Raw genomic sequence first — 25751 nt, forward strand, 5'->3', positions numbered from 1 at the left:
GAGCCTGACACAGTGCCCAGTCTCATGACCCTCAGATCATGACCTGAGACAAAAATCAAGAGTCAGATGCTTAACCAACCGAGCCACCCAGGCACCCCTAATCATAGTTGTTTTAAATTCATAGTTTGATAATTTCAACATTCGTGGCATATCTAGTTCTGATGCTTGCTCTGTCCCTTCAGACTGTGTTTTGCCTTTTGGTGTGCCTTGTAATTTTTTCCGATAGCCAGACATGATCTACTGTGTAAAAGGAACTGCTGTCAGCAGCCTTTAGTAATATGGTATAGTAATGAGGTATAGGGGGAGGGGAAGCAATCTATAGTCCCGTGATTAAGTCTCAGTCTTGTAGTGAGCCTCTGGACTGTGAACTTCACAAGGTTCTCAGTTCTGCCCCTGCCCATTCCTCCCTCCCCTGCCCCCAGCCCTTAGGTAAGACAGGATGGCTAGACTAGATTGGAGCTGGATATTTCCCTTTGCCAGGTCAGTTAGGATCTAATAATACTTAAGCAGGTTACGCTCTGGTTAGCTAGTTTTCCCTGAGAGCAGGCCTTGTTAAGAGAACAGATTGATCTAGTGGATTCCTTTGGCCCTCCCCCTGATGGATTCACCAGGGGATTTTTCTTTGGTATTTGCTATGAGACCCTGGTCAGTTTCCTAGGGCTAAGTCTCACAGTGTTGTGAAGGTTGCGCTATGACTGGGTCCCCCTGCAGTTTTTAACTCTTAGAGTTATCCACAGTGAGCCTCCAGCAGTTTATTAGTTCCAGTTCAGGTTTTCTTACCCTCTATAAGTCTTCTTGAATAATAAGCTTAAACCAGAACTGTGCTAGGACTTATGACTAATTTTAAGAAAATAACTCATTTACATATGTAAAAAAATCTGTAATTTTGATATAGATTTGAGTTAGTTATAGAACTATCTGAGGCCATTCCCATTTCAGTGTGTGTGCACATGTTTTTTTCCCTAGCCAAAATAAACTACCCATTTCATTTCCGTTTTTGTGGTTAGATTATTTTGATTCTTTAAATCCTTCTTTTTTATGGTGTTAACCTACAGTTACTCTAGCCCATAATGATCTTTTTGATACCTTATAGCACTTATAATTTTAAACAAACTGGCAGTTGAGTATGTCTTCTTTTGTATTTATTTGTTTACTTATTTATTTGGTGCTTGTTCTAAGTCTTGCCTTTTTTGCATGTCAGAATCCTTGAGAACAGTAACTGTCTTTATTTTCCTTTGTAATACCCATAGGAGCTAGCACAATGGTGGGTGCATGACAATAGATGTTTGTTAATTTGCTGAGTGATTGGAATGTATGAAATGAATCGTGAAGCTAAGGTTTTCATATTATATTTCATTTGATTTTACCACTCTACATAACCTAAGAATGTTTACACATCTCCTGAAATGCACTCAAGCTAATGTGCTGTTCTGTATTACAAATGATATCCATGCCAAGAAAGGATTGATATGGAACAGTATATCTCTTGCTGCCACTTCTGTTTCCTATTAACAGTAAATGCATGTAGGCCTATAGATGGCTCTCCGCCATGAATTGCATCATTTACATTGGCTTTTAATATGCCTCCTGGCCTTTCAGTTTCTGTTCTCAGCAGGCAACCTCACTCACGCTGAATCCTCTAATATTTGTACCCAGATAAATGCTTAGAGAGCTGTGAAAGATTTTCTTTCTTTGCTTCTGCATGGTTTCAGATGAATGTCGATGACACATTGGAAAGTATATCATTCAAATATAATTTAAAATATTGAATCATAATAATTTCCTAGAATTTATATTCTGTTTTTTTCTTTTAATGGACATGAATTTTTATATTGAGTTTTGTTGCCCGTATATGATTACTCCTGGGTTTTGTCATTGTCTGCCCTCAGAAGAGGAGGGGCGTTTCTCATCTGCTGCCAGACAGCAGGCACCGTGTGCAACTGTGCCTGAGCTTGGAAAGGCGAGCAGAAAAACAGAGGGAAAGTGTAAAATGATTTACAAAAATTTCCTTACCCATGTTAGGGGTGGAGTATGGCAAGGATGCTGGGAAGAAGGAAAATGCATATTTAAAGGTATTAGCTTTTAGTTATTCAAGGCTCAGAAGAAGAGAAAAATTTTTAATTTGTAATAATTATACATTTTTTTGTCAGTGATTATATAGATGAGCTGACCAATCTTTTTAGGGCTTTTTTTTCCCCTTCAGGATCCTTTGTGTTAAAGAGACTCATACTGCATATGAGATAAGGATAAAGAAAATCAAATTTATTTTTACAGAGAACATTTTTCTTCACAAATTTTTTGTTTGTAAAATAATAGTTTTTTTTTTTCAGGAAACAAGATTTCATACTTAGAAATGCATTCATAAATATTATAGATTTTTTTGAAATTCTATATGCTCATAAGAATGATTCTGAATTCTCTGCTGAAAAACATTTGAATGATTAATTTATACATTCTGCTTTATTGGTATATTAGTGAAAGCCCCTGGTAATTGCTCAGGGAAGAGCAATCAAACAGCAACTCCTTTAACTATATGAGTCTTAATTCCATTATTATTATTATTTTTAAAGATTTTATTTATTTATTTGATAGAAAGAGCCAGAGAGCAGGAGCTATGGGAGGGGCAGAGGGAGAGGGGGGAGCGGGCTCCCCGCTAAGCAGGGAGTCTGATACCTGGCTCCATCCCAGGACTCTGAGATCATGACCTGAGCCAAAGGCAGAGGCTTAACTGACTGAGCCACCCAGGTGCCTCTAATCCTATTATTGATCTAATTTAGAATTATTTTTATCTATTAGAAATTTAAAAAATTAAAAATGGGTCATAATTATTGTGTTAAGGTACTGGGATCAGAATAATCCTTCTGCCCTCTCCCTACCATTTGAGAAAATTCTATAGACAAACATTTAGGTTTACTCATTCATTCATTCATGAATGACTCATCATTTTCTAATTTTTTCCAGATGGTATACCTTGAGAAAGACATTTGAATATTCATTTGTATGTATTTCACATCATTCTGTTGTTATTTTGACACTCTCCAGAGAGTTGTTTATTCCAAATTCGATCATTAACATGCAAATAAAATTGTGATAATAAACACAATGCTATAATCAGGGAATTCAAAGAATGTCTTTGTTTTTCAATGTAATTCTGTCAAAAATATGGTCTCAGTTCACGTACCTCTTCACTATGTCTAATGAAACTAGTTTAATGTGACTGTGTAACAGATGATCAAAGAAGGTAGGAGAGTTAGGAGTGGGGAGAGGATTAGGATAGGGAAGGAAAAAAAATTAAAACAAAGCAGTTGGTCAACACTTCTGTTAAAAAGCAAATGTACGGTTGGGAAACACGGTAGTATTTATGACCAATCTAAACAGCAGGATAGCTCAGACTCAAGCTTAGACTGGAAGTACAGTATTGCCAAGTAAAAGAACTAAGGCCAAATCCACAACACTCTCACTGAGCCATTCATAGCTCTGTGATTTAACTTTGCCTTACCCTTTTGTTAATAACTTTGTTTTTGCAAAATAAATAATTTTGTGACATGAAGTAAATGCCTTCTAATATTAAGCCAGAAGACTTTGGAGAGGAGGGAGAGAGAAACAAAAATTAGAAGATTGAAAATGCCTAGTCAGAGGCACCTGGGTAACTCAGTTGGTTAAGTGTCTGCTTTCTGCTCAGGTCATGATCCCAGAGCCCCAAGAAACCTCCTCCCCTACTCCCCACAGCATCTAGCTCCTTGCTCAGCAGGGAGCCTGCTTTTCCTTCTCCTGCTCCCCCTGCTTGTGAGTGCTCTCTCTCTTGGGCACTCTCTGTCAAATAAATAAATAAAAATCTTTAAAGAAAAAAGAAGAGAAAATGTCTAGTAAGAATGTTCTGTAAATTTGGGCAGCTGCTAATCCAAGGAAAGAGATAACTAATTAAACATTCTCTGTTGCTCTACGGTTTTTCTTTTGCTTAAGTTTGTTTTCTCTTTCTCTAACCTTTTGGTTTTAGCCTAGCTTTATTTTGTAAATTGTGTCTGTTAAAAGCAGCATTTTCTTGGAATATTTATCACCATTGTTCTTCTGTGTCAGACTTTGTCCAGTGTTGTTAGTTTTCTCTTACCAGCATAGCAATAAACACAAGCCTGTCTTTTTTTTCCTCTGCTTAACTTAATGTAAAACTAATTAGAGTATGAGCTGAAAACATAGTATGTTTATGCCTTTGAAAAATTAACTTCAGTATAACCTGTTTTATAGCTCCTATCTTCTAAAAAGAAAAGTTTTATTTTCTTGTAAATGCTAAATCATAGACTTCTTTATAATCTTATTTTCTTTGGCTAGATATTTTATTCACTTATATCTTTATATCTACAAGAATAGGTTATAATTTTCTTCATTTCCTATCCTCTTTTAAAGGGAAGAAAAGTTGCCTATTGAGGTAAAACTCAAAATTGTCAGCAAGTTAGAAGCCAGTCATTTAGTACCTCATTTACACTGTTATATTGGCCTGGTATTTTATGCTATTATGGGAAGGAAGACTACAATTAGAGAGCTTTCTAGGTTTGATAAGAATTATACTAAAAAAAAAATGAATGTTTCACATAATTATAAGCATGTTTTGTTTGTCGCAGTGGAAAAAAATAGGAACAACAACCACCCCTGTGCCTCTTTCCTCCAGTGCTTTTCTTTTACCCACGTCTGAAGTCAGTTGGGAGGCGGCTAGAAGAAGATGAAAGCGATTTGCTGTGGAAGCTAGAATATTAAGTACTTTGGCAAGCATTTAGATTTCTCTCTCAGGAAGAAAGGAGTAGCATGCCAAATTCTTACCCTGCTGAAGGACAGAGACTAACTGGGGTTGATTCTGAAAACATTTTTATGCCCATGAAAACAAATGACTGTGAGAATTACCACTGAACTCTTTCCCTCTGTCAACCCCTGGGTTTTGCAAGGGGATTTTAAAAAGACGTATATTTGGAAATATGTGCAAATTTAGCCTGGTGTTTCACTTTTCTTCGTGTGCATATCATTTGTGGTTCTTAGCCATTGCTCTCTTTCCTTTTTTGGTAATGCCATTTCCCACTCTTCAATTCCTGTCTATTGCTATTAAGTATCAATTTAATTGAAGCAGAATTCAAAGTACAATATGCAATAAAAACCCATCTTCTAAAATAATATGCAAAGCAACAATCAAAAGTACAAAATCAGAGCAAAGTATCATCCACTATATATTAGTAGCAGGATAAGAGTCAGGCTGCATGGGTTCAAATCCCAGCTTAGTCACTTGTGTGCCCTATTGTAGCTTTCTTCTGTCTCTGCCTCTCTATTTCCTTATCTAACAAGTGGGGCTGATAAGGGATCTACCTCCTAGGAATATTGTGATGTTTACTTAAAGGACACAATGAAGAGAAGTGAAATCTGAGAAATTATAACGAAATTGGCCCAATATGTAATGTGTGACTTCACCATTCAGTTGTTTGGCCAGAGCAATCCAAATTAGTAAGTATCTAAATGGTAGAATATTTTGTAAGTGCTCAATTTTAATTCATGCAAGTACATATAACTAATAAAACTAGACAACAAAGTACTGTGTGATTTAATACTTCATGGATTAGTGTTAGTAATCCCCCAAGCCTAATATTATAATTTTTATTTATTTCTAAATTTAAGCAGTTCATATTTAAGTTTTTCTTTACTGAAGTTTTAAAGGAAGGTTAATGTTAATATTTCCATCAAAAATAATGCAGACAAACTTCAGCCCAGCCTTTTTCCCCCAACTATCAGAAATTCCCGGTTAGTGTATTTGAAATAAAATTGTAATTTAGCATTATATTTACCAGGCAACTCTGAGGCCTCTCTGTGCTGTCAACTGTCAGCATTCTGAGACTGCCCCAAAGTAACACTCTGCCAGCATTACTTTGACAGAAGGATGGAAGAGAATAGGCAGCAACTGGGTATAGGCAGTTATTTTCTAAAAGCCATGCTTCTTTTTAGCAGAGAGGACTGTAGTATTGGAAGCCAGTAAGCATTTTTCTGTTTGTTTACATTATTACACTCCAGAAGAATTTTAACTTGGGGAAGTGCAATCCAAGATTATTTAAGGGTAAGAAAACGTGTACATATTTGCCTTTTGAAGTTACAGGATTCCATACTTAAGAAATTATTAGTACTAGGATAGGCCCAGTACTGTCTAGCTTATAGACAGAGTAGAAGAATGAAGGGATCATGAACCTTTTTAATCTAAATGAGGAAAGGAAAGGCTTAAAGGGCTAGTAAGGGAGAAGCATAAGGATATTGTTTTATGGCATGCCACATTAGATTAGGTGTTAGTGAGGATCACCTGAGGGGCCAGATTGTCATCCCAGAGAACAGTTAGAGTAAGTGGTGTTTGTCACCTTCCTGCGCTCAGCTGAGCTTCACTCAGTTTCTTAAAAGGACTAGTACTAGAAGGGGCTGGGACCTGGAATTACACTTACCCACTTTGGCTATATCAGGTGCTGAGGAAAACAGCTTCAGCTTTACACTGTGAAGGTGTAGTCTTCCACTACCACTGCCCACACCACCCTCCCCTCCCGTACACACCCTCCTTGAGTTTCTAAGGTTGATGTATCTGGATAAGTAGTTAAGAAGAGAAGTTAAAGGCAAAGTACTAATAACCTGCCCCAAAGATAGCAGGGTTCATGTTTATAAATCCGAAAAGTCTAAATCACTCAGTCACTGATAATTAGAGAAAGCTGAATTGCAAGATTGTGGTCTTGGCCTGGAAAGAGAATATTAAGGATCTCGTCTTTGATGGGGTTACCAATAGAAGACAAGATTACAACAAAGCAGATAAAAGCCTATTGATTAAAGGAGGATAAAGGAATCAGCACAAGAATGACTGGGTGTGGAGAAGAGGACAGGGTTGTTGAATTTATGTCTGAAGTCAGAATTGGTCCTGATGAGAAGGGGAAAGGGGAGAAGAGAAAAGGCATGAGGGTTGGAGGTCAAGTTGAGTCTCTAAGTGGGGAGATCATATGGTGGTAGCTGTGATCATGGTAAAATAAGTGTGATTGATATTATCAATCAATAGGAACATGTATAAATTGAGTTTTATAGGAGAAAAAAGATTCTGGAGAGGACAGACTGGAGAGGAGAGGGAGGTTCAATGACATAAATATTCCTGTTTGGGCGGCAATTTCTTAGGTAATTTCTGGAGCCATCTTTCTAAAATGCTTATCTGACTCCTGCTTCAAATCTTCTAGGGGCCCTGTAGCACTGAGGGAAAAGTGCAAATTTCATAACGTGGTTCACATGATCTTCAGTTTGCCATCAATTCTTGTCACTCCACATGAACCACTAAGAATTAACCAGATTATAACATCTTCTCTAAAACTTCTGTGCTTTGGCTAATGCCCTTCCAGAATTCCTTGCTTGTTTTGCCTTCCACTGCTTCACACTGACCCTAACTCATCCTTTACCATTCAGCTTCCTTGACTGATCTCCTGAGCTCACATAAAATTATGTACGTGCCTGCTATTACAGTACTTAAACTTTAGGGCTGATCAACCAACCAGTCTTCTGCATAACTGAAGTTCTTTGATGAATGAGTAAATGCATGACACAGATGAAACCCTGAGTGGAGAGAATTATTACTAAGATACAGTCCAGTTTGTTAGTTGGCTTGATTGAAGTGCCTTAGGCCTACTAATGATAGCTTCGTGTTTGCAGTGAGGGAGCCATCCAGAAACTCTCAAGAGATCCTTCTTGGCTGGTTTCTGTTTCTCAATAGAGCCCTTTGTAGGATACTGGAGCCTTGTAAGGTCAGGATCTATAGGAGAATCTCTGCTATTAAAGGCCTCTGGAATTCCAATTATGCCTTTGCTGTCCTGGGAGGTATTAGGTTCTATTTTTTGGAGAGTGTAGAAATCTAAAAGAAATAATGTAGTTTCTGTCTTTAAGACCCTGGTGGAGAAATGGCATTGGAAAGACCTTCCCTAGCTCTAATTTTTATCACAGCTCTTAAAGTTCATGGTGTAGGCTATTTGGCAAATATCTGAAGATCAGATAGGTCAGACTCTGTGCTTTGTTTGACGTTTTGACAAGCTGTGAGTATAAGATAACTCTGTTCTCATTGTCTCCCTTCATGTGTCTTTTGTATTGGCTTTATTGATCTTTAACAAGAAAAAAAGTAATAGTCAACTTCACCAAAATGATAGGAATAGCATCTTTAGGTATGGTACTATCAATCTTCTCCCACAGTCAAAGAAACTGTCTGGGTCTGGAGTAGAAAATTGGTTGGGGGTGGATAACATGCCCCACCCTTCCAGGTGGGCGAAGTTTGGGGTACATTGACCTGTCCAAGGAGTCTTCCAAGTTGAGAGCAATGGGCCAAGGATGAATTTAGATAGGCAGAAGTAAAGGATCAGGACCTGGAAACCAGTCTGATGATCAAGCTAGTTTGTAGGACAGAGCTGGAGACAACCCCTAAAATAGTGTGTATGAGAAAGAGGTTTTTGATGGACAAGACTCCATCCTGGGTAGGAGTCCTCATAAAGGGAAGAGCTCATTTGGCCAGAGAGAGCTTCTTCAATACTCACTAGAAAAAGAGGGACCTTTATTCTTGTTGCGAGTGCTATTTGCTCAACTTTCTGCCTTTTGCTAATACTTTCTGATACCCTTTTTAAATGAACATTATTTTCAGTAAAATTAATCATATAGAATGATTATAAAATTGATACTAAAAATAGAACATTGTTCCTCAAAGAGTGTTCCAAGGGATTCCTAAGAAGTGTCATTGAAAAAGTATCATATGGCCAAATCTTAAGTTTGGAACATACTCCATATCTATCTTCTCTTGGTGATTCACTTTACATATTGGCATAGTAAAATCCCTAAGAAGTCTTACAGTACAAAAAAAATCTGTTATTTCTAATTTTAGTTTACTATGAAACTATTTTTGGAGTGTGCTGGGGGCTTACTGTAGAACTTTGACAACACTAAGATAAGGGTTAATAAAATATTTGATGTGACAAAGAGACTGCTAAAAATCAGGCAAAATTCCCTTGATTCAAACCAAAAGAAAATTTAGAAGCTGGAGCTAGGATTCCCCAAAAGGTTTAAATGAGAAAACACCTGTAATGTATGTTGCATTGGGCCTTTTGTGGTTGGTGCTGGGTCATTTGTTGCTGCTATTGTTACTGTTTTTGTTGTTTAATGGGAAAGGAGATGGTACGGGCTTATTCTTGCCAGCCATATGAGAGAGAAGTTGCTGTCGGTAGGGTAGATATCAGCTAATTTTTCAACTAAGGATCCACTGCAACTTTGGAGCAAACAATCATAATTTCTTCTTGCCCTCAAGATTTAGTATCTTCATTTAACATACTAGTAGAGGTTATAGCCTCAGCAATTAGACAACAAAATGAAATAAAAGGCATCTGAGTTGGCAAAGAAGTCAAACTCTTACTCTTCACAGATGACATGATACTCTGTGGAAGACCCAAAACTCCAACCCCAGAATTGCTAAAACTCATGCCAGGAATTCAGCAACATGGCAGAATATAAAATGCACAAAGTCAGTTACATTTCTATACACTAACCATGAGACAGAAGAAAGAGAAATTAAGGAGCCGATCCCATTTACAGTTACACCAAAAACCATAAGATACCTAGGAATAAACCTAACCAAAGTGGCAAAAGATCTGTACTTGAAAAACTATAGAACACTCATGAAAGAAATTGAGGAGGACAGAAAGAAATGGAAAAATGTTCCATGCTCATGGTTTGGGAGAACAAATATTGTTAAAATGTCTATGCTACCTAGAGCAATCTATACATTCAATGCAATCCCTGTCAAAATACCACTCAGCTTTTTTCACAGAGCTGGAACAAATAATCCTAAAATTTTTGTGGAACCAGAAAAGACCCCAATAGTTGAAGGAATGTTGAAAAAGAAAACCAAAGCTGGAGGCCTCACAATGCCAGACTTAAAGCTATATTACAAAGCTAGAATCACTAAGATGCTATGGTTCTGGCACAAAAACAGACACACAGATCAAGGGAACAGAATAGAGAACCCAGACGTGGAGCCTCAACTCTGTGGTCAACTAATCTTCAATAAAGCAGGAAAGAATATCCAGTGGAAAAAAGTCTCTTCAGCAAATGGTGTTGGGAAAATTGGACAGCCATATGCAGAATGAGACTGGACCATTTCCTTATGCGATATAAAAACTTGGACTCAAAATAAATGAAAGACCTAAATGTGAGACAGGAATCCATCAGACCTAGAGGAGAACACAGGCAGCAACTTCTGTGACCTTGGCCATGGCAGCTTCTGGCAATTCACCTCTCCAAAAGCAAGGGAAACAAAGGCAAAAATGGACTATTGTGACTTCATCAAGATAAAAACCTTCTGTACAACAAAGGAAATAGCAGACAAAACCAAAAGACAACTGACAGAATGGGAAAAGATATTTGCAAATGTCTTATCAGATAAAGGGCTCATATCCAAAATCTGTAAAGAACTTATCAAACTCAACACCCCCCAAAACAAAAAATCCAATCAAGAAACGGACAGAAGACACGAATAGACATTTCTCCAAAGAAGACTTACAAAAGGCTAACAGACACATGAAAAAATGTTCAGCATCACTCAGCATCAGGGAAATACAAATCAAAACCGCAATGAGATCCCTCTCCCACTGGTCAGAATGGCTAAAAGTAACAAGTCAGGAAATGACAGATGTTGACAAGGATGCAGAGAAAGAGGAACCCTCTTACACTGTTGGTGGGAATGCAGTCTGGGGCAGCCACTCTGGAAACCAGTATGGAGGTTCTATAAAAAGTTGAAAATAGAGCTACCCTATGGCCTTGCAATTGCACTATTGGGCATTTATCCCCAAAATACAAATGTAGTGATTCAAAGGGGCATTTGCTCCCCAAAGTTTTTAGCAGCAATGTCCACAGTAGCCAAACTATGGAAAGAGCTGAGATGTAGAGCTGAGATATCCATCCACAGATGATGGACACACACACACACACACACACACACACACACTGGAATACTACTCAGCCATCAAAAAAATGAAATCTTGCCATTTGCAACAATGTGGATGGAACTAGAGGGTATCATAAGCTAAGCAAAATAAGTCAATCAGAGAAAAACAATTGTCATAGGATTTTACTGATATGTGGAATTTAAGAAACAAAACAGGATCATAAGAGAAGGGAGGGAAGAATAAAACAAGATGAAATCAAAGGGAGACAAACCATAAGAGACTCTTAATCATAAGAAACAGGGTTGTTAAGGGGAGGGGAGGATTGGGGAGGGATGGGGTAGCTGGGTGATGGACATTGAGGAGGGCACATGATGTAATCAGCACTGGGTATTATATGAGACTGATGAATCACTAATTTCTACCTCTGAAACTAATAGTACATTATATGTTAATTAATTGAATTTAAATAAAAATAATTTTAAAAGTTTTAATATCTTGGTAACAGTATAAATTCTGATTTTTCTCTGTGGTTTGTTCTATTTCTTTTCTCTCTTTGTTTATCTCTCTGTGTATAATATATATTTTTCATTATGCAAAATAAAAATGTAGTTCATTTAATCTAAAGAATTCTTCAAGTGAATGTCAGGCAACCACCTTATATAATTTTCAGAGAAAAAATATTTGAGATAGCCAAAGGCTCATTCAGATGGACTTTACAATGATTATAAAAACATCTAAAATCCCGCTAGTGAATTTTTGGAATTAGAATTTAGAATGGCAAGCTTAAATGCAGGTATCTCAAGTAAGTGAGTGAAACAGGCAGGGGGTGAACTATATAGTAAACCAGAAAATGTATGCTCATTAAGGAGGCAACTGTTCCAGGAGATTGTTTTTTGGGGGGAACGTTGACCCATTGTTTCTTGATTTGTATATGTACGTACATATGTATGTATGTATGCATGCATGTATATATGTATTTGACAGGGAGACAGCGAGAGAGGGAATACAACCAGAGGGAGTGGGAGAGGAAGAAGCGGGCTTTCTGCTGAGCAAGGAGCTGGATGCAGGGCTCAAAGCAGGGCTCCATCCCAGGACCCTGGGATCATAGACCTGAGGGGAAGGTAGATGCTTAACAACTGAGCCACCCAGGTGCCCCTGAATTACTTGATTTTTAAAGAAAAGTGGGGAATCTGGATCTTTATATAAAATCTCTGAAATTTGAAATGGTGGTGCTCATGAGAAACCAAGCCAAATAAAGCATGTTCAGGGACTGGTTTGTAACTTCAGAATTGGGCAACTGTAAGACTGCATACAGCAGAACCCAGGCAAGTCTTCATACCAGCTCAGCTCTGGGTTCTGTTTATCACTGAACCCTCTACAAAGAAATTGTATAACAATTCTTATCCAACCCTATAATTGAGGTGCTTTTTTTTCACCCTAATAAACATCTGCTTTAAGTTAGTTGGAGACCACGGTGCCACTATTTGATGATCTACAAAAGTCATATTACATTTCTTAATGGCATTGTAATTAGAAAACTTTCAGTGTTAAGCCTACAGGATTTGAATTAGAAAATATTTAGTGAAACACTGATAGCAGAAAAACTGGCCAAAAATACAGTAGGTTTGTTAACTATAAGAATATTTAGCTATTATATTCTTAAGTCATTTAAAAATGTGTAGTTCGAGAATACTTCATAATTTTATTTCCTTGGAGTATGCAGGAAATAAGTTGAATTTTGAACAAATACTACTATATTTCTTTTCCTTATCTAACTCTTTGAATAGTAAAATGAAGTGCATGTAATATCTTGTCAAAAAGATTCTTTGGGCATTTTTAAATGTCACTATTGTATTAAAGAAGATCATGGAATGATCTTTCAATTGGAGGTAACTATAATTATTCACATCTTTTCCCTCTTTTTTTTTTTTAAATACTTGGAGAAGAAAATAAAAGTCTTTCTAACAAATTTTGTTTTCTTCCTTCCATTATGCCCAGGCAACCTCTTTCCTCTTATCTTCTCCTCTTTTTCCTTGCCTGTTTTCAATAGCATTCATGGTGCAATCGGAGAATACTCTAATCAGAAAGTTCTTCATACTTTCAAGGACACACAAAGAGCAGCTGGTTCCTTGCCTCTCTGACTCCTCTCATCTGCCTTCCTCTTTTACCTGCTGTAATGTAACTCTTCATGTTTATCCTCTCCCACAACTAACCCTGAATCACTAGAAGACTGGTGCCATCCCTTTATTTCCCAATCTTCAGCGATGACTGTGTGCTATCATGTACATAGTGGGCATGTCATACACATTTTTGAGTAAATGATTTCTATTTTTATTTTTCCTCCTTAATGTAATTACAGTTTTACCAGAAGATTCAAAATAGTGACCTGAAGCTGTTACATATTCTCTTTTCCTTGATTGAGGCAGATTTATTATTGCTTCAAACCTAAAAATGGGAAGAAAGGAAGCCTCAAATTTTAATGATTCTTTGAATATCTTACAGTTCTATGCATTATTTCTAGAAGCTCACATATAACTCTTGAACCTTTTCAAAGAAGAACAGATGTATAGACTAATGTTTAAAGCAACTAATGTAATCTAATTATACATTAGTAAATGGGCTATCATACTGTCTTTCAAATGTCCTCATTTTTATTGCTTTAAATATTATAAATTATTTGCTATTGTTTATTTTTTTTAAATTAAGTATCTTGATTTTACTGTGCACATGATAGAATATTTGGAAAGTAGAAAGTAGATGAAAAAGATTGCCCTTAATGTCACTTCCTGAGGTAACTGATTCTGGCTTTTGGAGTCAAATCTCTTTTTTTAAAATGTGTTCATTTTATTACCCTAAAAGCATTAAAAAAAAAAAAAATCACAGTTTAAAAGGTATATTTTAATGAGAAAAAGAGATTTAGAAGCTGAATTTCACAATCAAAAGTTATTTTTTCTATAAGAATTTTAATAAAAGATTTAAAAAATAATCTTATATATAGCTATTTTATTATTATAGGATGAAAAGAATAAATACATGTATTTTAGCTAAAAGGACATAAACCTAAATGTCACTGAGGAGCTCCTGAATAGTATGGAAGACTACACTAAAATTGAGTTTTAAGAAATTATTATGGGGCGCCTGGGTGGCTCAGTGGGTTGAAGCCTCTGCCTTCGTCTCGGGTCATGATCCCAGGATCCTGGGATCGAGCCCTGTATCGGGCTCTCTGCTCAGCAGGGGGGCCTGCTTCTTCCTCTCTCTCTGCCTGCTTCTCTGCCTACCTGTGATCTCTGTCAAATAAATAAATAAAATCTAAAAAAAAAAAAAGAAATTATTATATATGTCAGAACCACCAAGATTTAAAATATAGAAGCAAGGTCATCTGAGTAGCCAGCCCCTTATACAGGTTAGCTATGTATTCCTATATTTGGAGAACAGTGGTTCCTGTCCCTTTACTTAAGGTGTTAGCACTTTCATAGAGATCGACTTTTCACTAATAGCAGTCTTTGGAATGCATTCCATGTAAACATACAGAATGATATCTAGCTTATATTTATAATAATTTTCATTGTTTATTTTTTAAAAAAGTTATGTAATTTGATATCCTGATATTTAAAAATCTAATACCATAATGGTAAGTATTTTTCTGTATTATTGCACACCTACTATAAAATTATTTTTAATAACTAAAATTGCCTTAGTAAATCAATTAATAATTTTTAATTAAAATGAACATTTGTATTGCTCTCATATTTTTGCTACTACAAATTACTAAGGTGATTGGCTTTCTTCAAGGCCAAAGAAAACAAAAAAGTTTTCTGTAGTTAGATCTGTTTCCTCAATTTAGACCCCAGCAGTGGAATTCCTGAGTCAAAGAATATGAATATGTTAAGCTTCTTAATCTATAGTTTCTAAATACATTACAAAAACAGACCATTAAAAATTTATACTCCCACAAATGGTGTAAGAGGATGTTGTTTCATTGTAATTTACCAATATTGGATTGGATACTCATTTTTTAAAATTTTTGTTATTTTATTAGATTAAAATATTTTTAAAATGTTATTTACAATAGCCAAGATATGGAAACAACCTCTAGGGGTCCACTGAATAGATAAATGGATAAAGAAGATATGGGGGATGTATGTGTGTGTGTGTGTGTATGTATGTGTGGTGTGTGTGTGTAATGGACTATTATGCAGCCCTAAAAAGAAAGATCTAAAATCTTGTCATTTATGACAACATGGATGGATCTAGAGGGTATTATGCTAAGAGAAATAAGTAGAGAAGAACAAAAGCTGTATGATTTTACTTATAATTGGAATCTAAAAAACAAAACAAAAGAACATAGAAACAAACAAAAAACAGACTTAAATACAGAGAACAAATGTGGTTGCCAGAGGGGAAGTGGGTGGGGTGATGGGTGAAATTGATAAAGAGGATTAACAGTTACAAACTTAGAGTTATAAAAAAAAGTCAGATGAAAAGTACAGCATAGGGAATATAGTCAATAATATTGTAATAATGTGTGGTGACAGATGGTGTATATGTTTATAGTGATGAGCTCTGAATTATATATAGGATTGTTCAATCAATATGTTGTATACTGAAACTAATATAACATGTTAATTATACTTCACTAAAAAGAAAAGTCAAAGCCCCAAGGAACTGAGGGCAAGCAGTTCATGGCAAAAATTGTAGATTTGGATGAATGTAAGGGAATAATTTTTTCCTTTACTAGGAGAGATAAAGACCCTGTGAATTGAGGAAATGAGAAAAAAGTGGAAAAGAGAGAGAGTAGGTACTGGTTAGTGTCCCAGAATAGGAGAGTGTGTGATAGAGTCCTCAAGTTAATCTGAACACCTAACAGCAAGAGGACCTGTGCTCACTTCCCCTTGGTAACTCTGAAGGGCCCATGGAGACTTCCCAGGTCCTAGACAACACAAAGTGTATTGGTTAAAGTGAGTTCTGCTGTAAGGGACAGAAACTCTACAATGAGGGATTTATACATGTAGAAATTCAAACACATGTTATATATATTGTATATAAATATATAATTGTTATAATTAACAATTATGAATATTTCAAGTTCCATTTCTCTGAATTTTAGTGGTGTACATTTTTTTCAGTTTTTTACTCAGAATATTGCTTTCCTCCAAGTTGCCTGTTTATTATCATGAGCTTATTTCACTAAATGTTTTCCATTTTTAAAGATTAGTAGAAAGCATTCAATCTTCAGTCTAACTTTAGAAGTTAATTGTAAGTTTGCTATATAATAGATCCTGAGCCATACACTGTTAGTTAAAACTCTTAATTGGGGGCGCCTGGGTGGCTCAGTGGGTTAAGCCCCTGCCTTCTCTCTGGTCATGATCTCAGGGTCCTGGGATTGAGCCCCGCCTCAGGTTCTCTGCTCAGCAGGGAGCCTGCTTCCCCCACCCCTCTCTCTGCCTGCCTCTCTGCTTACTTGTGATCTCTGTCTGTCAAATAAATAAATAAATAAATAAATAAAACCCTCTTAATTGTAAGTGACTAAAATCTAGCTTGACCCAGCTTGGGCAAAAAGTGTTTAATGGATCACCTTGGAAGGGCCTATGAAACTAGGCCTCAGGAATAACCTGAACAAAGGTCATGACGACCCCTAAGATTTTCTTGTCTTTCATCTCTGCTTTTCTTTGCATACTGGCTTTATTCTCTACCACTGCAGATTTACGTTTCTCCTTTCAGAAGGAAAAGCGGTTGCCCACAATGCCTAAGTTTTACTTATATTTTCTGCTGCCTGAGAGGGACTGCCTACTGTTTTCTCTCGCGAAAGGGGGAAAAACACATCGTAGAAAAGAGCTCTGACTGACCCATTCTGGGGGAGGTGTTTTATCTATCTAGCCAGTGGAGTTGGGCCCTAGAACGTGGAAACCTCTGTGGCAATCATATGAATAGTTGAGCTTTCAGAGTGGAGTGGAAAAAAATAATTCCTCCTTGCAAAGAGTATCGATGATTCCATAGAAAAAGAATCATTTTGGGTGGATAAAACAGTAGCTAGCCATTTCATGAAAAAGAGAATATCCAGGGATTTTATATGCATTTCATCCTTTAGAGTTAATCAAAAGCAGAATATTTATCAATGCCTGCTGTTACCAAAACTGGGACAGAACAATTAGGGAAGTAAGAATTGTAAGTTCGTACAATAAAGAATAAATAATGTAATTATTTAGAGTACCTTAAAATGATGGTGGTGATATTTAAATGCGTTTTACATGAACAGTGTGATTTTATTAAGAGCATTTTAAAATGATGGAGATTTCCATTTTTGTCCAAATTGTCTTCTATGCCCCTTACCTTCAAGGAAAATATAGTAAAACATTTCTCCCCCATTTTGTGAAAATATATATCAACCCTAAAATACAGTATTATGTGTTTGTTTATTAAGTCAGGGTTAAGATTTTTAACTTCTTATGTACTAGTAAAGCTTAAGAGTATCATACTTAGTCAAAGGAAGATCTATTTAATAGACTATATATTAAAGAGGCCAGTGGAGTTATTGATTACTGATTCCATTTCATTGCTGTAGTCTGTTCAAATTTTCTGTTTCTTTCTGCTTTAGTTTTAGGAAGTTATGGTATTTATCCATTTAAAAAAGTAAAAAGTAAGTAAAGAGACCAAGGAAGAAATCAAAGACTGAATAAAGCTCAAATGTAGTTAATTATTTTTACTTTTTTCAAATGAGATTAATTAAATGAAGTTAATTTAAAAAGCAGTGTTGATGCAGTCCAATGCAAGGTACCATTCTCTCACATCGTTGGAAGAGGGTGGAGAGAGACAGAGAAAGGGGAGGAGGAGAGGGGAAGGAATGAATTTGTGATTTCAAAGTCAAGACAACAGCTTATTATAGTTAGACTTTTGAGACCTCTACCTTTTAGCAAAGGTAAATATTCCTGATCCTTACCTCAATAGGGAAATCACCCTTTAGAAGGAGCCAAACTATTAAGGAGTACATTTGTTATCAATATACTGAAAATACATTGATAATGTATACAATAATGACTGGGATAAAATTACCTCAAAAAAGGATATGTTTTAGTAACTAAGCCAGAACTCTTGTAAGAAGATGTAAATAGGTATCATAGTAATTCTATAATGGAAAGCAATAGGATATTACTCAAAAGGAAATAACGTGTTTGTATTCATAAATAATTTTCTTTTATTTATTTTTAAAAAGATTTTATTTATTAGAGAACACAAATGAGCTCAAAAGTGGTGGGGGAGGAGAGGGAGAGGGAAAGAATCTCCAGTGGACTCTGTGCCGAGCACGTAGCCCAATTCAGGGCTCAGTCTCACGACCCTGAGATTGTGGCCTGAGCCAGTATCAAGAATCAGACACTAAGCCAACTGAGCCACCCAGACGCCCCATAAATAATTTTGTTTTAAATATTGCTACTGTCCTATGCGCTTGGATGTTAGTGACATTTTTGGTCCTGGGCTTTCTCCAAGTGACATGTTTGAAGTTGCCATTCTCCTGATAATAGGTAAAGAAGTTTGGTTTCTGTCTCCAGAGTTTCACAAAGTGCTTAGTGACTTTTCTGTGTAAAATAAGAATTCTTTCTGGTTTAATTGAACCCTAAATGATTACCTACCCATATACTTGGGCTCCCCATCTCATATTCCCTACTTTCTTGAAAAGGAATTTAATTTTTTGGATGCATTTAGGCAGTGGTTAATTCCAAAGGAGCAGTTACAGAAGCCACTTTTTGTAATTGGCAGTTAGTTGCATGTCCATTTCTCAGATCCATTTCCCAAAAACTCTCGAAGTACTATATTTTGGTTGATTTCTTTGTTGTAGTCCTAATTTTCCCTTTGATAACTGGATGCCTTGCCTGTCAGATCTTGGTGGGATATAATCCTGAAAATCCCCCACCTCGTTTCTTTAGACCCCTAGCTTCCACCTGTCATCTTAGATTGCTGCAAAACCAGTTTGAGAGAATGACTAAAAATAAAGGAATCCTTAGATCCAGGAGCTTGACATAAAAGAACGTAGGTTACAGGTGGTAAAATCCCCAATGATGTGATTAGCTTTCTTGTTGTGTTTTCTAAAGTGTTTGATTACAGAGTGGAGGGAAGTTAAAAGGGTGTTTTTAAAGTATTTTCCTTTAGAATATTTTCATTATGAGTGGTTTTAATAGATGATCCAAATGGAAATAGAGACTGTAATACCTTTCCCAAGTTTGTTTAACAACTCCATGATTCTCACAAAACTCATTTTAGTCAAGTTAGCTAAGGGAAAAGCTGGGAAATAGATAAGGGTAATAAATGTGGTGTTCTCATGGGCGCATTGGCAAGAGGTTTATAATACAGGTCTCTAAGTTCCAGCACAGGGCTCTCTACACTAGAACATGCTGTTAGTCCCTACTGTTTGGAACACCCTCTCACTAGACAACAACATGTCCTCACATCAACATGGTATTCAACTTTAATGCAGAATTACAGCTGTTAGAGGAAAAATGTGTGCTTGCCCAGTACATACTTTATTACAATATTATGGGAATTGTTTATTTCGTAAAGTTGATACATGCAGTAAAAGCAAACATTAGTGCCTTTCCAGGCATGACATTTTAAACCATATCAGTTTAATTTTGAAAGAATTGAGGCTAATTTACATAGCCAGAACAGAGTGAAGTAATGTGGCCTAACTTCTTAGGGAGTATTGTTAGAGGGTCTGAGATGCTATTTATATGTAACATTCATTTGGGGAACATATTAAAAGAAGTAAACTTGGAAAGCATTTTAATGTGTATTTTTTTTAATTCTAGAAAGGAAAATATTTTGTAAAAATGCAAGCTTAGAATTCTTTTCTGGGTAAATAAATAGTTGGAGTGAGCTTTAATTAAGGAATGTTTTAATACAAATGTCATTTAATCCAGCAGTATATTAACTTAAATTTTCCTCTAATATTTCTGGAATTTTCTACATTTATCAATCTTGGTAGGCTTATATACACATAATAAGCTATCTAGATGTTTATTTAAATTCTATTTTATCTTTCTAAGTTTTTATTGAAGTACAATATAGAGACAAATGCATAAATACACATGTACAGCTAAATTAAATTTCACAAAGTGAATTTCCCACGTAATCAGTACCCAGATCATGAAACAGAGGCTTTCTTTACCTCTTTTACTGTCACCCACCCAAAGGAATTTAGTATCTTGATTTATAACACCATAGATTAATTTTGCCTTTCTTTAAACCTTATGTAAATGGAATTATATAGTGTACATTCTTTTGTCTGCTTTCCTTCACTCACATTATGTTTGTGAGATGCATCTATGTTGTACTGGGTAGCTGCTGTTCATTCCTGTTGCTGTTCAGTTTTCTATAGTATGAATATACCACAGTGGATTCATCTGGTCTGCTGTGGGTGGGTATGTGGGCTGTTTTTGATTCAGGGCTATTATAATCACTGGCGCCGTGAGCATTCATGGGCATGTCTTTGGTGAATGGATGAGCACATTTCTGTTGGGTATGTATTAGGTGTGGAAATTCTGGATTAAGGCCTTATACATATGGCCGGGTTTATAGATCTAACTATGTATTCAAAGTAGTTGTATTAATTTACATTCCCACTAAAGGTGTTTGAAAGCTTTTATTGATCTCCGAATTACAGCTTTTCTTTTTCCTCCATAATTAGTCTTGGTATTTTTTCCATGCCAGGACATAGAGATCTACTTTATTCTTTTTTCTTTTTTTATATAGTATTACATATATATTACATATAGGTTAGTTAGTATTCGTCTAGCATTGACCATGAAATTTGTTTCCTTTTATTTTGCTATTAAAAATATTGTATAACCTTCAAAACTTAAAATACACCCACCTTTTTACACAATTTGTACTACATATATGTTTGACATGTACGAATTATTCATTGCATATGTATGTGTGTTGTTTTTTTACTTTTTATTTTGAAATAATTTTGATTTGTGGAAGATTGCAAAAATAGTACAAAGAGTTTCCATGTGCCCAGCTTCCCCTAATGTTAATACCTTACATAACTATGGTACAACTATAAAAACTAGGAAATTAAAATTGCTACAATACTATTAACTAACCTACTGGCTTTATTTGATTGTATCTGTTTTGCCACTACCATCTTTTTCTCCAGTCTGGGATTCAATCTGGAATCACACATTACATTTAGAGCTCATACTGTTTTAGGCTTCTTTGGTCTCTGACAGTTCCTTAATCTTTGCTTTTCATGACCCAAGGCTTTTCAAGAGTGCTTTTCAGTTATTTTGTAGAATGTCCCTTAATTTGGGTTTGTCTGATATTTACTCATAATTATATTGAGATTATTCATTTTTGGCAAGAATACCACAGAGGCAATGTGTATATCATATAGAATGTATATGCTGTCAGTATGTCTTCTTACAGGTGATGTTAACCTTGATCACTTGGATAAGGTGGTGTTTGCCAGGTTCCTCCACTGTAGAATTATTATTTTTCCCTTTGCAATTAACAGATATCTTGGAGTAAATACTTCCCTTATTCCTTCTATATTTATTAATTAGAATTTCTTTGTGAGGGAAGGGCTTTTCCTTCTCTTCCATTTATTTATCTGTTCAGTTACTTATTAGTATCAGTATGGAATCATTTATTTTATAGGTTATACTCAAATACTATAGTTATTTATTTTGTTTCTAAACTCTTCTGTTTTAGCTATTAGGAGCTCTCAGGTGGTACCTGTATCCTATCTTTCTTGAGCTCTTCCTTACTTTCTGGCACCACAAAATGTTCTAGGCTTGCCTTAGATTTTCTCTGCCCCAACAAATTCTGGAATCAACCAATTCTTTAAGATGCCTTGGTTTCTTTTATTGGAAAATAGTATTAGAAAATGGTATTAGAAATGGTATTAGAAACCAAGATGTGAAAATTGGGTTTGCTTATTTCTTGCTTGCTTCTGAGGATTGATTGTTTTTTGTCATTTATACATTTTTGTCATTATACATTTCCCTTGGATCATGACATTCAGAATACCCATTCATTTTTTTTAAATAAATGCATTTAAGACTATACATTTTTCTCTGCATACATTGGTATATCATGTTTCCATTATTTATTTCTACATAGTTTTTATTATTATTTCTTCTTTGGCCCAATGTTTATTAGATGTATGTTTTAAGTTTCAATGTATATGGATTTTTAATTGGCTTTTTGCTGTAAATGTTTCATGTAATTTTACTGTAAGCAATGAGTGTGCATATATGATGTTTTTTCTTTTTAAGAACATACTAAAATTTTAATTGTGGCTTGTTATATTGTCACTTTTTGTGATTTTACCATGTGTTTGAAAGAATGATTATTAGATATAACCTCCAATTAAATCAATACATCATTTGTTACTTATGTTATTCAAATCCTCAATATCTTTACTATTTTTCATATCATTGTAACCATTCCATTTCTGTGAGAAATGTGTTAATACCTTCCATTATGATTAATAATTTGTTCTCACTGAATTTTTAACAGATATTTCTTTATGTTTTAGAGCCATGTTTTGGGTATGTAAAAGTTCATGATTATTATTTTTCTTGGTTTTTATCAAAACTAAAGGGTTCTATTTACTGTGTTGCTAGTTATTAATATTAATGTATATCTTTTATCATTTTTAAAGCTCTGGCCTGGTATATATTTTTCTAACTTTTATTTTCTACATTTCTGTTAATTATTATTTTTTTTATATGTGACTCCTGAAAACAACATGTGGCTGATTTTTTTCTCTTAGTATGTCAAAAGAAATACTTGTTGGGGTACAAAGTGAGGCTGAAAAAATGGGAAAATTTATCAAAAATATTTAAAAAGTGCATTTAGGCTTGCAGAACCTCTCTCCAACTCTTCCTCCCCAAAGGCTTTTAATTACCTTGTCCTGACTCTGGCATATGGCATAGGTACTATCAAAATAGCTAATTCCCCACATGGTCTCCTGCAGTTGAAGCCCATCGTTTAATAATTCCAATGCACACCACAGAAACTTAAGGCATTTCAGTGCCTCATTTGTTAGGTTTTTTAAAGAGAAAATAGTATAATAAATGTCCATTAATACAGATTCAAAAATTACCACAATTTTTGTCATTTGTGTTTCATCTGTCCCTTTTTTCTGTTGCTAAAGTAATTTAAGGAAAACCCAAGATGGCATGCTATTTTCATTTCTATTTACTTCAGTGTGATGTGCCATTTTCTTATGTAACAACAGTATCATTATCCCCAAATTAGCAATAGTTCTGCTGTATTTTCTAATTCTCAGTTCATAATCAAATTTCCTTAATATTTTTAAAAAACTAGCTTATTTGTTTGAATCTAGTTCTATAGAAGGTGTGCATGTCACTTTTGTTGCTTCTCTCTCTATTTTTTTAAAGATTTTATTTATTTATTTGACAGAGACACAGCAAGAGAGGGAACACAAGCAGGGGGAGTGGGAGAGGGAGAAGCAGGCTTCCTGCTGAGCAGGGAGCATGATGCAGGGCTCAGTCCCAGAATCCTGGGATCATGACCTGAGCCAAAGGCAGATGCTTAAGGACTGAGCTACCCAGGCACCCCTGTTGCTTCTCTTTTATCTAGAAAAGCCACTTTTCTAGAAAAGAAAAGCCTTTTCTCCCTTCGTCATTATTAACTTGTAGGAACTGGACCAATTGTGTTCATTTGTAAATATGAATAGACAATAAAGGATCTCCAGACTATAAGGGAGGCTTCAAATGTGAAAGACAAAAAACAAAGCAAGGAAAAAATTTAAAAACCCAGAGAAAACAGAAGTAATGCAGTAAGCTGAAGAAAATTTTAAAACACAGTGTAGCTGATATCAAAATTATCATCAAAGAATAAGAGAAGAAATTGTATCCATGAAATAAGAACAAGAGGTAATAAAAAAAGGGACCTTTTGGAGAATAAGAAAGAATTCCTGATAATTAGAATATGATAGCAGAAATTAAAAATTTTATAGGCAGAATGGAAGATCATGGAACTAAAACAAAATGTCAGAATAGTAAGATGGCAAGAAAATTAGATCTCTCCAGATGGTTCCACATCCAAATCGAAAGATGTTCCGGAAAGGAAACAAAATGAAGGGGAAGGAATCATTCTCCCTAGGGTAAAGTTCCTGGAACTAAACATCAGTTTCCAAAACAAATACTCATGAAGTGTCCAGCACAGAGAACGACAAAATACTGACATGATAATATATTTTGATGAAATTTAAGAATACTAAGTGAAAAGAAAAAAATTTTAAAGCTTCAGAATCAGGGCAGGGGAAGAGTAGGGAGAATCTACCATGTATCATACAAAGAAGTAGGAATTAAAATGGCATCAGACTTTGGAAAACAGCACCAGAAGTAAGGAAACAGAGGACAGTGCCCTAATTTTCACATGAAGAATATTTTTCTCATCTTTGATTCTATATTCAGCTAAACTGTCCAGTCTGATATATAGTAAAGACATTTTCAGATATTAACATTCTCAAATTTACCTCTCATGCACAAAATGCTTCTGGAGGATTTATTCCACCAAAAGGAGTACACCACAGAGGAGGAAGATTTTAGAGCCAGGATACAGAATATTTGACATGAAAGAGCTGAGGATAGTTCCTGAAATGATAAGAAAGGGAGGTCCCAGGATGACAGTTGTTACAGTCAATTGAGAGAATACCCAGATTGGAGAATGAGAATAGAGAGCTCTGGGAAGGATGTTTCCTAGAAAAGAAATGATATGGAAGAGCTTTCTGCTGTGTCTGAAGGTGTTGAGAGAGAATTACACCTCTGTCAGATTTGGAAGATGTATCAGTAATAGGTACACAGAAAACTAAGAAGAAAAGGAAATGGTTTTTTAATCCAGGGACAATAAAAAGTTGTATAAGAAAAGAAATGTGATCATATCATAACATAGGGCTCATTAGTGAAGAATAATGTAAATACTAAATTAAAAATTTGATTTAAGTAAACTGGGAGGGTGAGACGAGGAAGGCGATGTGTTTGTATGCGTATATAAGAGTATTGGTATGTGTAGAAGGATCAGTTCTCACTAGGATTGTGATAGAAACTGCTAGCTACCTACCCTAACATCATTGTTCCTTCTTCATTAGTAAGAGAACTGTGGATATATCTGCTCTACTTGAAATAGGTATGGTCAAGTGTCTAATATCTAAGTTCAGCAGAAGTAATTGGCGATACTTCCAAAAATTCTCCTTAAAACAGAATGAGCCATTATTCTCATCTTGCTGCTGATCTGGAATGGGAAAGGAGTTGTTGGGGTTTCTGCCACTGGTTTCTGCCATGGTCAATGAAAGTAATACACACCAAAGACGGTAGACCAGAGAGTTGGAAGGATCCTGGGGCTCTGATGACTCTATAAAGCTATTATTATCAGCATTGGATTGGCTAACAATGTATTTGTTTTATGCAATATAATGTACTCTTGTATATTTAAGCTATTTATTTATGTCTCAGTTATTAGTAGCAGTATCAGATCCTAGCTGATTTGTAATTTACTAGGTAATACTGAATTAAGGAATAAGAATATAAGCATGTTATTTAGTAATGTAGAAAGAAATACTAGAGAAATCAGGGGAAAAAGTTGAAAGTTGTTTTGGGCAGTGGGAATTGAGGTCAAGGCAAATGATTACTGTTTTTTCTTTAGATTTTTTAGTAATATTTGACATTTGAAATTGTATACATGTATTACTTTTAATAAAAATTAAATTAATATTTGTTTAGTTATATTCTAATTAGTAATTGAAGTAAAAATACATGTTCATTGAAA

At 35.4% G+C, this 25751-nt stretch overlaps 1 protein-coding gene across 5 annotated transcripts in view; it reads left to right on the top strand.

The window, feature by feature from the left end:
* LEKR1 (leucine, glutamate and lysine rich 1) overlaps nucleotides 1-25751 on the top strand; it is a 184839-nt gene that overhangs the window by 50937 nt on the left and 108151 nt on the right. The window lies entirely within an intron of this gene.

The sequence above is a fragment of the Lontra canadensis genome, unplaced genomic scaffold (genome assembly GCF_010015895.1).
Source record: "Lontra canadensis isolate GAN:19392208 unplaced genomic scaffold, GSC_riverotter_1.0 scaffold6, whole genome shotgun sequence".
Taxonomy (NCBI): Eukaryota; Metazoa; Chordata; class Mammalia; order Carnivora; family Mustelidae; genus Lontra; species Lontra canadensis.